Below are 12,163 nucleotides of genomic sequence, written 5' to 3'. Positions count from 1 at the left end.
TTTAATGTTTTACATGCAATAACTAAAACTATCTAGATATAATTATTAAAACTTATATCAAAATGACATGCATTATATGACATGAGCCTAATTAATTCTAGGTGTACCTGTTATCTAAATGAAACCTAGATAACAATTTTATTTGTGACATATTTATGAAAAATATGTATTATGCTTTTTACCAAAAAAATAATAATATGTATTAGGCTAAATCTATGTGCATTCTAAAACTAACATGCATCTGCCCTAATCAAAAGACCACAAGAATTACATGCGCTAAGCTCTAAATATGCGTGAGACAGTGACGACCAATGATGATTGATAATATCATGATGTATTGAAATACATGTTAAGTTTAGAATTCACCATATCATTGATAACATGATATTTCAAGGCCATCAAGTTTCAACTAATCAAATCAATCATATCAAATCACGTGAAGAAAATATTAGGGTCTGACGTTAGTATTTAAAGGTTCAAAGCCCTAATATGTATTGACTAATGCAAGAAAATAAAACAAGCGGAATCAAAGTAAAGCATGGCAATGATAAAGGTCAATCAATCATAAATAAGCATACTGTGAGATTCGACATATGAAGACTTATTAGAAAAGATAATGATTCTCATTTAAGTTGATATCAAATGGCATGGTAGGAGAACTTGAATTTCCCAAAAAAATGTTTATGTATTAAGAAAATTAATGAAAAGTTGAGCACATACGTCAAGTTGCACCCAAGTACATGAAATCTAATTGTCTGATACTCAAGCAGGAACTCCATTTAAGCAATCACTTCCTCACACCACGCAATTGCATCTAACACAACATGGCCAGCTGGAACAAATCATGCTCAGGAGTCACATACAAGTAAATGTCAATCAATTCTTAAAGGCACTCGTGATTAGGAATGAAATTTAATCATCAACGACCGTAATTCTCTAATTGAAACTTAACATATAAATTAATAACCTTGAAGACCTGAAGTTTTTTTTTTTTTTTTTTTTTTTTTTATCGAAAAAGCTGCATTTCATTTCAATTTAAGTAGAGAACATAGAACATGATCCCATCTTGGTTTCAAAACAAAGAAAATCAAACAGTGGTTGTGGTGGGCTCGAAACCCAATTGTTCGGGAGGCGATGGTCGAGCTGGGCTTTAACAACCCAATCGGCAATTTTGTTTTGTTCTCTAAAGCAATGGGTAATTCTTATGTGAGGTGAAGAAGACATAGAGGCCCGGCCCATTTCAATTTGTGCTGCAATGTCCCATGGTACTTGTCCTTCCCCCAACAAAGTGTGAATTGCAACAGAAGAGTTAGATTCAACAATTGTACTTTCACTTTTACCTTTCCCCTTCTCTCATTCGTGCACAAACTTCATCCCCTCAAGTAGAGTTAGGGTTTCAGCTTGGAGTGCAGATTGCACTCTAACTTGGCATGCGAACCCTCCGAGAAGAACACCATCCGCGTCCCTACATACACCCGCAATCGATCCTCTAGATTCGCCTACGGAAACCTCCATCGATGTTAATTTTCAGCGATTTTGGTGCGGGGGTTTAGTTCATCGCGCAGGTATGGTCTCTCTCCTCACGCACTTCCTGTTTTGAGTTCCAGATTTTGAATTCTTCACTTCCGAGATGACTCCCTGCGGATCTAGCGATTTCCCTCTGAAAATGGCCTTGTTTCTTGCTTTCCACATGAACCAAAGTAGTTCAGCAACTTGCTCGAGGGGTGGTGCTTCTGGTAAGGCTCGCTTGTAGTTGAGGATCCACCGATCTATGATTGTTTGTCCCTTTCTTTGAACTGGTATATTGATGCGTGGGTCTGACCAAATCTTGGTTGTCCAGGGGCAGAGCAAGAACATATGTTCCTTTGTTTCGGGGTTCTTTTTACAGAGCTAGCAAGTCGACTCAAGTGCAATTTTCCTTCTACTTAAGTTTTCTAATGTAGGGAGCACATTTTGACAAAGGGTCCACATAAAAACTTTTATTTTCAGGATAGTCTACAAATTCCAGATTTTGCACCATAGTTCTCTTGGCTTATGGTATGAAGTTGATGCTTCATTGTGTGCTAAATTGATCTCTGCTCTCCTTAGTTGATTATACCCACTTTTGACTGTGTAGTTGCCTGATGTTGTTGCATTCCACACTAGTTTGTCTTTTACACTTGTAGCTAGGATAGGAATGGCCAGTATTTCATCTGCAATGCTGTCTTCAAAAGTGTTTTGTACTATATCTTCTTTCCATGAGCCAATCTGCTTGTCAATTAACTCGTTAACACGCTCAGGGTCTTCTCTATTAGCAAGTTCCGATTAGTATACCCCGCTTTAGCCATTTATCCTGTCGTATTCTGACTGATTGTCTATCACCCACTAACCATTGGGTCAATTCTGAGATAGCTTCCCTCCCAACTAGGAGACTTTTCCATCCCCATGAAGCTCTTTGCCCCTATTTTGCATGCCATAAATCTGTTTTAGGAAAATATAAGCCTTTCAAAAGTTGGATCCATAGTGTAGGAGAATTTTCCGCTAGACGCCATGCTTGCTTTCCTAGCATAGCTTTGTTGAATGTAATGAGGTCTCTGAAACCCATACCGCCATGATCTTTTCTCATTTTCATTAGATTCCAACTTTTCCAGTGAATTCCAGCTTTCCTTTCATTATTTTTCCACCAAAAGGAAGCTATCTTTTGTTCTATTGCTTTGCAAATAGATACCAGGATTTTGAATATTGACATTGCATATTGTGGGATAGCCTTAACTACTGCTTTCAAGAGGACTTCCTTTCCTGCTTTAGACAACAAGTTTTCCTTCCATCCTTCCAGCTTCATATTTACCCATGCCAAAATCCATGTAAACATATGTTTTTTTTTTAACTACCCCAATCAGAGGGGATACCCAAATATTTCCCTGTTTTGTCGATCTCTGAGACTCGCAGCTCCCTTGCCATATTCCTTCTTAAACTTTGTGGACAGCCCGCACTAAAAAGGATCCCTGATTTGTTCAAATTCACTAGTTGCCCAGTAGCTACACAATATTGATTCAACACCTCAGCTAGATTTTGACACTCACTAATCTTGCCATCTAAAAAGAAAATAGAGTCATCTGCGAACAGTAAGTGTGATAGTGTGGGGCAGTGGCTATTTAACTTAATACATTTTAGTCTTCCCTCATCAACTGCTTTTTTCAACATTAAAGATAAGACATTCACCATAAGTATAAAAAAAGGTAAGGGGATAGAGGGTCTCCTTGTCTAATACCTCGAGCTGGTTGAAAATAAGGTAGGGAGTCTCCATTTAATTTCACCTTTGAATGAGGTAGTTGTGACACATTGCATGATCTCGAGTTACCCATGTAGTGCTAAAACCCATTTTCTTCATGCAAGCTTCAAGGAAGTCCCATTCAACTCTGTCATAGGCCTTCTTCATGTCTAGTTTGAGCACGGCTTGGAATTTATTCTTTCTTTTCCTGATTCTGAATTGGTGAAGGACCTCTTGAACTATGAGGATGTTGTCTTGTATCTGTCTTCCACTAACAAAAGCGCTCTGTTCTATTTCAATCAAATCAGGAAGCCATCTCTTAAGACGATTGCCAACACTTTTGAAATAATTTTATAAGAAAAGTTACAAAGGTTGATCGGTCAGAATTGGTCTAATTTTTTTGGGTTTGAGGCTTTAGGAACAAGTGCAATATGTGTTATGTTCAGATTCGAATTTAGGCATTTAGTCTCCAAGATGTCGTCTACCATTTCCATAATTTCTGTTTGAATATCTTTCCAGTGATGATGATAAAATTGACCATTTAATTCATCTGGTCCTAGGGCTTTTAACGCACCGAGTTGAAAGATAGCTTCTTTGACTTCCTGTAGCATAATTTTTGCTGTTAGAGCTGTATTCATCTCTTCCGTCACCATAATAGGCATTGGTCAATGATGGGTTGGATATTGCGAGGTCCCACCGAAGTGTACAATTCAGAGAAAAAAGCTAAAGTTTCCTCTTTTAGTCTTCCTTCATCCTAGGTCCACTCTCCACTGGAGACTTGGAGCATAGATATTATGTTCCTTTGCCTATGCTGAATAGTGGTAGCATGAAAATATTTAGAGTTCCTATGCCCGCATTTTAGCCATGAAACTCTCGATCTCATCCCCCATAACATTTCTTCTTGCTTCCATAACAGTTCTATTTTTCCTTTTACCTCTTGTACCCTCTTTCTATCATTCTCAGCCTTTTGATTATTTGTGATGGCTTCAAGTTTACTTTTTAAGTCTCTGATTTGAGTTTGTGCATTGGAATAATTTTTGCTCCATACCTCCAAAGATTTTTCACTCCAAGATCATTCAACACCATATTTACTTTTTCCTCATATTCTTGATCTTCCAACTAGAAAGCTTCAAACTTAAAGCACCTCTTTATCTTCCTCCTTTCAGCCATGAGTGATACTAATAAGGGACAGTGATCTGAACCTATTGTCGAAAGGGTAAATACTAAAGCTTCTGGGAAGGAAACCCTCCATTCAATGGTACATAGGACTCTGTCAAGTTTTTCTTTTATAAATTCATCTCCTCCCGGTTGTTTGCCCATGTAAACGCGCAGCCTTTGCCTTCTAATTCCATAAAAGAACACTCATTTACAATTTGTCTAAATGCTGCCATTCTATGATACTTAGCTAATCTTCCTCCTACTTTTTCCCAGTGGTATAGAATTTCATTAAAATCGCCAATACAAATCCATAGCATAGAATTGTGGGATTTAATATACTTCAATTCCTCTCATAACAACACCCTTTTTTTGGAAAGTATAAGGGGCATGCACAAACGTACTCCGCATCACTATTAGTTGCATTTATAAAATCAGCTGAGTATGATTCAATTGATACCTGAATTTCAGCATTCCACATTAAAGCTAGCCCGCCTACAGTCCCAATTGGGTCCACCACAAAGTGATTCTGAAACTTTAAGTTCTTCTTTAACCTCACAACTAGCTGTTCTTTGTTCTTCGTCTCCATTAGGAACACTAAACTAAGCCTATTTTGAGCCACTAAGGCTCTTAGTTCCCAAATTGTCAGGGGATTGCCCAACCCCTGACAATTCCAGCTTAATATGTTCATTGGTACCTAGGTGGCTTATTAGGGCTAGCCACCAAAGCCCATGTGCCCTCTCTCCCTTCTCAACTTGGATTGGGGTCTCTAGGAGTTGAGTCTCATCCAAAATCTCCTGGTCTTGCTTCTCATTGCCATAAGGACTGAACCTTTTATGTTTTTTGCTTGTGTGCCTGGCTACTTTTCCTTCTTTTCTTGGATACAATCCCTTTTGGATGTTCTGTTTGAGAGATGCAGAAGAGGGTTCATTTTCTGGCCATGTTAATAACAGGAATGAAGAGCTTGCCTTTCCTTGTACATCTCCTGGTTTTTCATTTTCCATCTCTTTTCTTTTTTTCAGGTCTATCCATGCGGCTGCTGTTTAAAGGGAGGTGCTAGACAATATCCATCTAGCTTGGATTCTCTTGAGTTTCAGGTACAACTTCTTCTACTACACTATCCTCATTCATATCTTCATAAAACATCTTCCATATAGGGCTAAATTCTTTAGCTTATGCCTTCAACCAATACCCAAATCGTAGCTCATTAATTCTCTCAAGGTCAACTTGGTTTTCAGCACAATTAGTAGTGTAATGTCCCAATTTTCCACATGCATAGCAAAAATGAGGAAGCCTTTCGTATTTGTATTCCAACCAAAATTTTCTTCCCACTCGTTTAACCACACTTCCTTGTTTTAAAGGCGCAAAGAGATCCAACTCAACTTTCACTTTCCCTAATACAAAATTTGCAACACCTTTGGGTTCCACTTTGATCTCTAACACTTCTCCAAGATCCTGCGCAATTCTCCTAACAGCTTCCGCATTACGCCATTCCACTAGAAGGCCGAGTATGTGGACCTAGAAAGCCCCTTTTGAGAAATTGTAACAGCGAGGGGGGGGTATTTGGTTTCCATGGTTTTAGTAACAGACAATGATTAGCAAAGAACAAGGGCCTCCATTCAACACACGTTTTGAGTCCCCTTCTGTTTTGAAAGCAAATAAAAACAATCCCTGCTCCAAGTGGGTAATATCAATACTTTCAATTTTCCAAGCCTTCTTCATAGTACTCTGAAAAGCTTGAAAATTAACATTTGGGTTCATAAATAGCTTTCCTATCAACATAGCTTGGCAATCTTTTTCCTACTCACTAGTGTCAATATCCTCCAGATCAATTATATCATCTTCTGACCACATATCTCCCAACCTCTTGCAGAAAAGTTCCATCCGAGGATCTGCTCCTTTGTGTTCCATGGAGGCGGAACACTCTAGTAAGCAGTTGAAGAAGGTAGTAAAACAACCACAAGCATGCTCGACAATGCCTTAAGACATGTTCTTAACACTTTAAGGGAAGAGACCAACCTAGAACAATGGATAGCATTTGATACCAATATGAAAATGGTGGGTGTATTGCGCCTGTCTTATCGTAACCATTTTGAAGCTGTATTGATCATCCCTTCATCTTAGACAACTTACATAAAGTCGGATTGAAGCGTGATTCAACAGCTGGGAAAGGGTTAGGATTTTTGTAGTGTTGGATATATGAATTGGATGATTTGTGGAAAGGGGTATTAAGACTGAAATGGTGGATTTTGTAGAGCTTTGGATTTGGTTTTAGTGGAAAAAAGTAAAAAAAAAAAAACTCATTTTGTGAGAAGGAGCATGAACACGCCATGGATGACAGCCCCAGGTGAATGTAACAATGCTCGAAGAACTTCCGTTCTCACAAGGAGGCTCGTTGGGAAGGGAATCACAGGGAATGGAAATAGACTGAAGTGGAATGGTGGGTGTTTCGATTAGGGTTTTGATTAGGGAGTAAAGGAGCCATTGCCACATCAAGCGTGGAGAAACTCTTCCCGCGAGAGAGAAACTCCCAAAACGGGAGAGACGAGCTGCAGGGTTAGTAAAGAGAAGTGAAGACCTACAGTTTAAAGATTTGGACTCTTTCCATGATTTCTCATAACTCATCAATTTTTTATTTTTATTTTTTGTTTTGGACTGCTTCAGATGTCCATTGCCCACAGCACTAACCATCAAACAAAAGAGCTCTATCAAAACTAGGATAGATCTACACAAGGCAATTTCACCGAAAACATGGAGACTGAGGTCCATCACTTTGTCTTCGTCTGGATCTCTGTTGTCACAGCCCTCATCTATTGTCGCTACTGTAAGCCACGAAAGCAACATCCCAAGATCTCTATAATTAAAATCAAGAACATATGTATCAAGTAAAGAAATTTACACACCTGATTTGGAATTCATTGTTCTTAATGCAAAATCGACGATCCAATCAAGAGCTTCTCTTCCATTACTCGATGTATCACTACCTCAATGAGACTACTCCTCACCCTTAGCATTCATTAGCATTTAGTAAAAGCTCCTTATATGAAGATTATTATGTGTTAGGATTAGATGAGAAACTTGAACACTATTTATAAAATTTTCACCTAAGCTCTCTCATCATGGGCTAGGTTCAACTCAACCCACACAAGCCAGTCCCATATTAGACTAATTAAGAAACCTTCTATCTCACCTTATTTGATCAATCTCATAAAATCATAAATTACAATATAAATTAATGTAGCTCATATTAGAAAAATTTTACATTCTCCAATTTAGGCTATATTACTTGAAATTGCATGTGTGCACCTTGGTCTAGAGATAATCTTTAATGGCCAATCCTATCCCATAAGGTTTAAAATACCGAATCATGGCAATAACTAATGTATACACATAGAGCCTTACATTATCACAAGTGTTTTCAACTCTACTAATATGGATTTCATATGGTAAAGTGGCAAGTGGATAACACCTCTTATAGAGAGTAATAGTGTCATTCTCTTTGTCAGTTATCATTCTTTTTACTTAAGTGTCACAAAAACCTTTGCAACCAGAGAATATCTTTATGGTTCCCATGAACATACATATGTCTTATTATTATGGTTAACATTTCTTTATGTATAACAAGACATATCATTAAGGCTAATAACGAGATGCTCCTAGCATTTACTCAAGGTTCATACAATACCTTGAGAATTTCAACAAATATATGTATTCAACTCGATAACAATGCATTTATAATTACTTTATTAAATACAAAAAAGTTGACATATATCACAATGTTACTAAATGTAACAAATACAAATCTAAACTTTATTAGAGCAAAACTAAAACAACTCTCATTAAATAACATCACCTCATGATGCTCCTAAACTCATGTTAATAACATGTCATTCAAGAACACTAGGGCGAAGGCTTTTAAATTGTGGATATACAACCATATTATCTGTAGAAATATGTTATATTATAACATTACTATTATGTACCCTTATTTTTTGGTTAAAACATTGACCGCTATATGTTTAGATCTCTTGAGACATCTGTTGTTGTTGTATAAACAACACTGCATAATTATTATCTCAATATAATAGTATGAGTCTATCCACAAAGTCAATATAGTCAACTCCCTAATGAGGTTTCAGAGCCAAATAACTCGAATAATAGTCGAAAAGCATGTAACAAACTCTACTTACATGGTAGAGGATGACAAAAGTTTTTGTTTCTTGCTTTTCTATGATACTGTACTTCCCACTAACATAAAAATGCATTGTGTTGTTGACTTCATGTCATCCTAATAGTCAACAAAGTTTGCATTAGAATATCTTACTAGCTATAAGACTTGAACATGTCTGTAAATCAACATATAGTTTTTTGTCTTCTTTAAATATCTCAAGATCTTCTTAGCAACAACCTAGTGATCATATCTTGGATTTAACTACTATGTGCCAAGAAGTCCTATCGCAAAAGTGATGTTTGGTTTAGTACAATTTAAGCATATATAATACTTTCAAGTGCACTAACACAAGGTATATCATCCAATTTGGTTTTCTTAATGTTTGAATGAGGATATTGTGACAGATTCAGTTCATCACCCTTAATGACAAGAGCATTCCTAGCTTGTAGTGATGTATACTGATTTTTTTAAAATAAAAAATATGATTACCATATATCCTCTAAGACAAACCTAATATACAACAAGAATGATCCTTATAGATCTCAATGCCAAGGACAAAAGACACCTCATCAAGGTCCTCTATGTTAAAATTTTTCGATAATATCTACTTTGTCTTATGTAGTGATTCAAAATCACTACATGAAAGTAAGATATCATGTACATAGAGTACGAGAAAATTAAATTTCTTCCACTAACATTGCAGTATATATACCGATTTACTTTGTTCTCAACAAAATTGAATAGATTGACAACACTATGAAACTTTAAGTACCATTGTCTAAAATTTGTTTGAGGCCATAAATAGACTTTTTAGTCTATACACAAGCTTATTTGAATCATCTGCTACAAAACCTTCAAGTTGCACCATATATATCTTTTATCAAGGTCTTCATTTAGAAAAATAGTTTTAACATCCATTTGGTATAACTCCATATTAAAATGAGCTATTAATGGCATATTCACTCTGAAAGAATCTTTATAAAATATTAGAAAAAATATTTCTTCACAATCCATTCATTCTTTCTGAGTGAAACGCTTGGCTACCAATTTGGCTTTAAACTCCTCAATCTTTCTTTAGAGTCCGTTTTAGTATTGTATACCCATTTATAGTTGATGAGCTAGTGAACATCAGGCAACTCAACAAATTTCCAAATACCATTATGTTTCATATGGAATATAAACCACATTTCAACAAGATCCTATCTTCAAGTTTCATTTCACCTTTAAGGTTAGATCTGGTAAGGCCGAGCTCCCCCAGCCACCGGCGAGGCTCGGCCTCGCTCGACTAAGGCTGGCCGACCTTGCACTGCCTGAGCGAGGTCAAGCCTCGCTAGTGGCCTGGCGAGGCTCGCCTAGCCACCGAGGCCACCGGTAAGGCTCGGCCCGCTCCTAAATCTAGCAAGGCCAAGCCTCGCGGTGGCCTAGCAAGGCCCGGCGAGCTCACCGGACCTCGCCCACCGATCGCCAGCCACCACCGTGGCCGATGACCGGCCACCAAGGAGGAAGAAGGAAAAAAAAAAAAAAAAAAAATATTAAAAAAATAAAAAAATTAAAAGAAACAACAAAATTATACAATTTTACCAAACGCATTTCTATCCCGGGAATATGAATTTTTTGTAGTTACTAAGCACATTCTTATACTCAGAAACTGTTTCCAAGATTAGAAACAAAAAAAAAAATCATTTCTCATCAAAAACAGTTTCCGAATAGAATTGTTACCAAATGCGACGTAAACATCCAATTCTATCATTTGTAAAGGCATTGATGTATCAATTAAGGAAAAAAGAATACAGAGGATATCAAATCAAGAAGAAGTAAAAAAAAAAAAAGAAATATAGTGATAATTTGATTTCTTGTCGCCATAATAAATTGGGAAGAAAATCTAATTTCTTTCTTCGTCTTTACAAAAATAAAGAAATAGAAGTAATTAATCATGACACATTCACTAAAAAAATCCTTTTGTAGCTAATCATTTTTTCATAGGCGAATGACAAGAATTGGACCCTCGCATGGTGGATTCACAATCCACTAACTTGATCTACTTGGCTATGTCTACCCCCACTATTTCTTGTATTTAATTTGATGCCTCCATGTTATTCTTCTTTGATTGATAAATCAGTACCTTTAACTTGTACGTACATATCTAGAGGGAAAGCTAGATTATCGACTAATATCAAACTATACCATGTGAAGGTCAAACCCTAGCTCGTTCTACGTCACATGGTATGCATTTGTCATCTTGCAAAATCGAACCTTGTTGAGAATTCTATCCGAATGGTTTTCAGGTCATGTTGATTTATATATTGAAAATGGGTCTTGTCGGTAATTATTAAAAGGCAGCAGTTAGCTCGTTTTCAATTTTATAATATTTTCGCACTTAGAGAATTTTGGGGTTGTGTTTAGGGGTGTGCAAAAGAACCGGAACCCACTCAGATTGCATGGAACCGAACTAGAACCGTCCGGAACTAGTGGTTCTTGAGGGAATTGATCCGATTTTTTATTCCAATTTATGGTAACCAGTGGGTACCGGTCTAGTTCCCGGTTCCATGGGTGGATCCGCCCACCTTGGACCGAACCGATTATATTATAATAATATATTAATTTTTAATATTAAAATAAATCTTGAAATTACTAATTAGCAAACCTAAATTTTAGGGCTCCATCTCCTCTCACATTTCCATATTTTTATAAGAATTTAGTAAAGTGTGTAAGCTACCTTTCAGCAACTCAACAAATGGCTCATTCAAAAGATACTTCCGGGACTCACATAAGACATTGTGTTCAAAAATATGTAGAGTATCGGTGGAATTATTTCTATAGAAAGAATTTAGTAAAGCAGAGGTTGTAAGAGATTAATTGTTGTTAGGGGATAAAGGAAAAGACAATCTACATATAACAATCATCAAGAATCTTGAACTTAAAGAATATTTTAGATTTCAATTGAAATAATTCAAAAATAGGAAAAAAAAACCTATTTCTCTTCTTTGGTAGTGTTTTCCAATAAAATAAAGAAAATGGTACCCTTAATTAAGCCGTTTCGATTTAAAGAAAAATATTACTCAATATGAAGAGTACTTACGGTGGAATTTGGAAAATGATATTATTATTGGTGAGAACGGTTCCATGGATTCACCCGGGAATCGGACCGGACCAATGATCGATTTTTCGAGTGGATTCATGCAACTAATGAATGGTTCTCAATTCCAATATTTCTAAACCGGTCCTTAGCAGGCGGTTCATGGTTCTAGGCTGGGAATCACCCACCCAAACCATGCACACCCCTAGTTGTGTTGTTACAACCCATTTTCGAAGCTCTGCAATGTCAGATCACATTGATTTGCTTCTTCTCCGTTGATCCTTTCACCTCCAATGACCATAATACTACATTTTGCATTGTCCCTTAGTCTCATTCAAACAGTTTTATGCGATAGCTTCTCAGAATCTAAATTTCATAGTCCGATTCAATACTAAATTTTAGTCCCACCTTTAAGGTCAGATCCCTATTTTTAGGGTTTCAGGTCATATCCTTGTCTTTAGGTTGTCAATCTCAACTTTAGGGTGGGTCCATCTTTAGGACGTCAGTCCTG

At 36.8% G+C, this 12,163-nt stretch overlaps 1 long non-coding RNA gene across 1 annotated transcript; it reads left to right on the top strand.

Annotated features, from left to right (window-relative positions):
* Positions 1 to 1,622: 1,622 nt before the first annotated feature.
* Positions 1,623 to 6,625, top strand: LOC108954316. Its single transcript, XR_005551077.1, has 4 exons — positions 1,623 to 1,736; positions 1,841 to 1,907; positions 5,428 to 5,502; positions 6,279 to 6,625. It is a non-coding gene; the product is annotated as an uncharacterized LOC108954316 (long non-coding RNA).
* Positions 6,626 to 12,163: the final 5,538 nt, after the last annotated feature.

The sequence above is a fragment of the Eucalyptus grandis genome, chromosome 5 (assembly GCF_016545825.1).
Source record: "Eucalyptus grandis isolate ANBG69807.140 chromosome 5, ASM1654582v1, whole genome shotgun sequence".
Lineage (NCBI taxonomy): Eukaryota > Viridiplantae > Streptophyta > Magnoliopsida > Myrtales > Myrtaceae > Eucalyptus > Eucalyptus grandis.
Note: the sequence above shows the minus strand (reverse complement) of the source record. Positions and strands in the feature narration are given on the sequence as shown.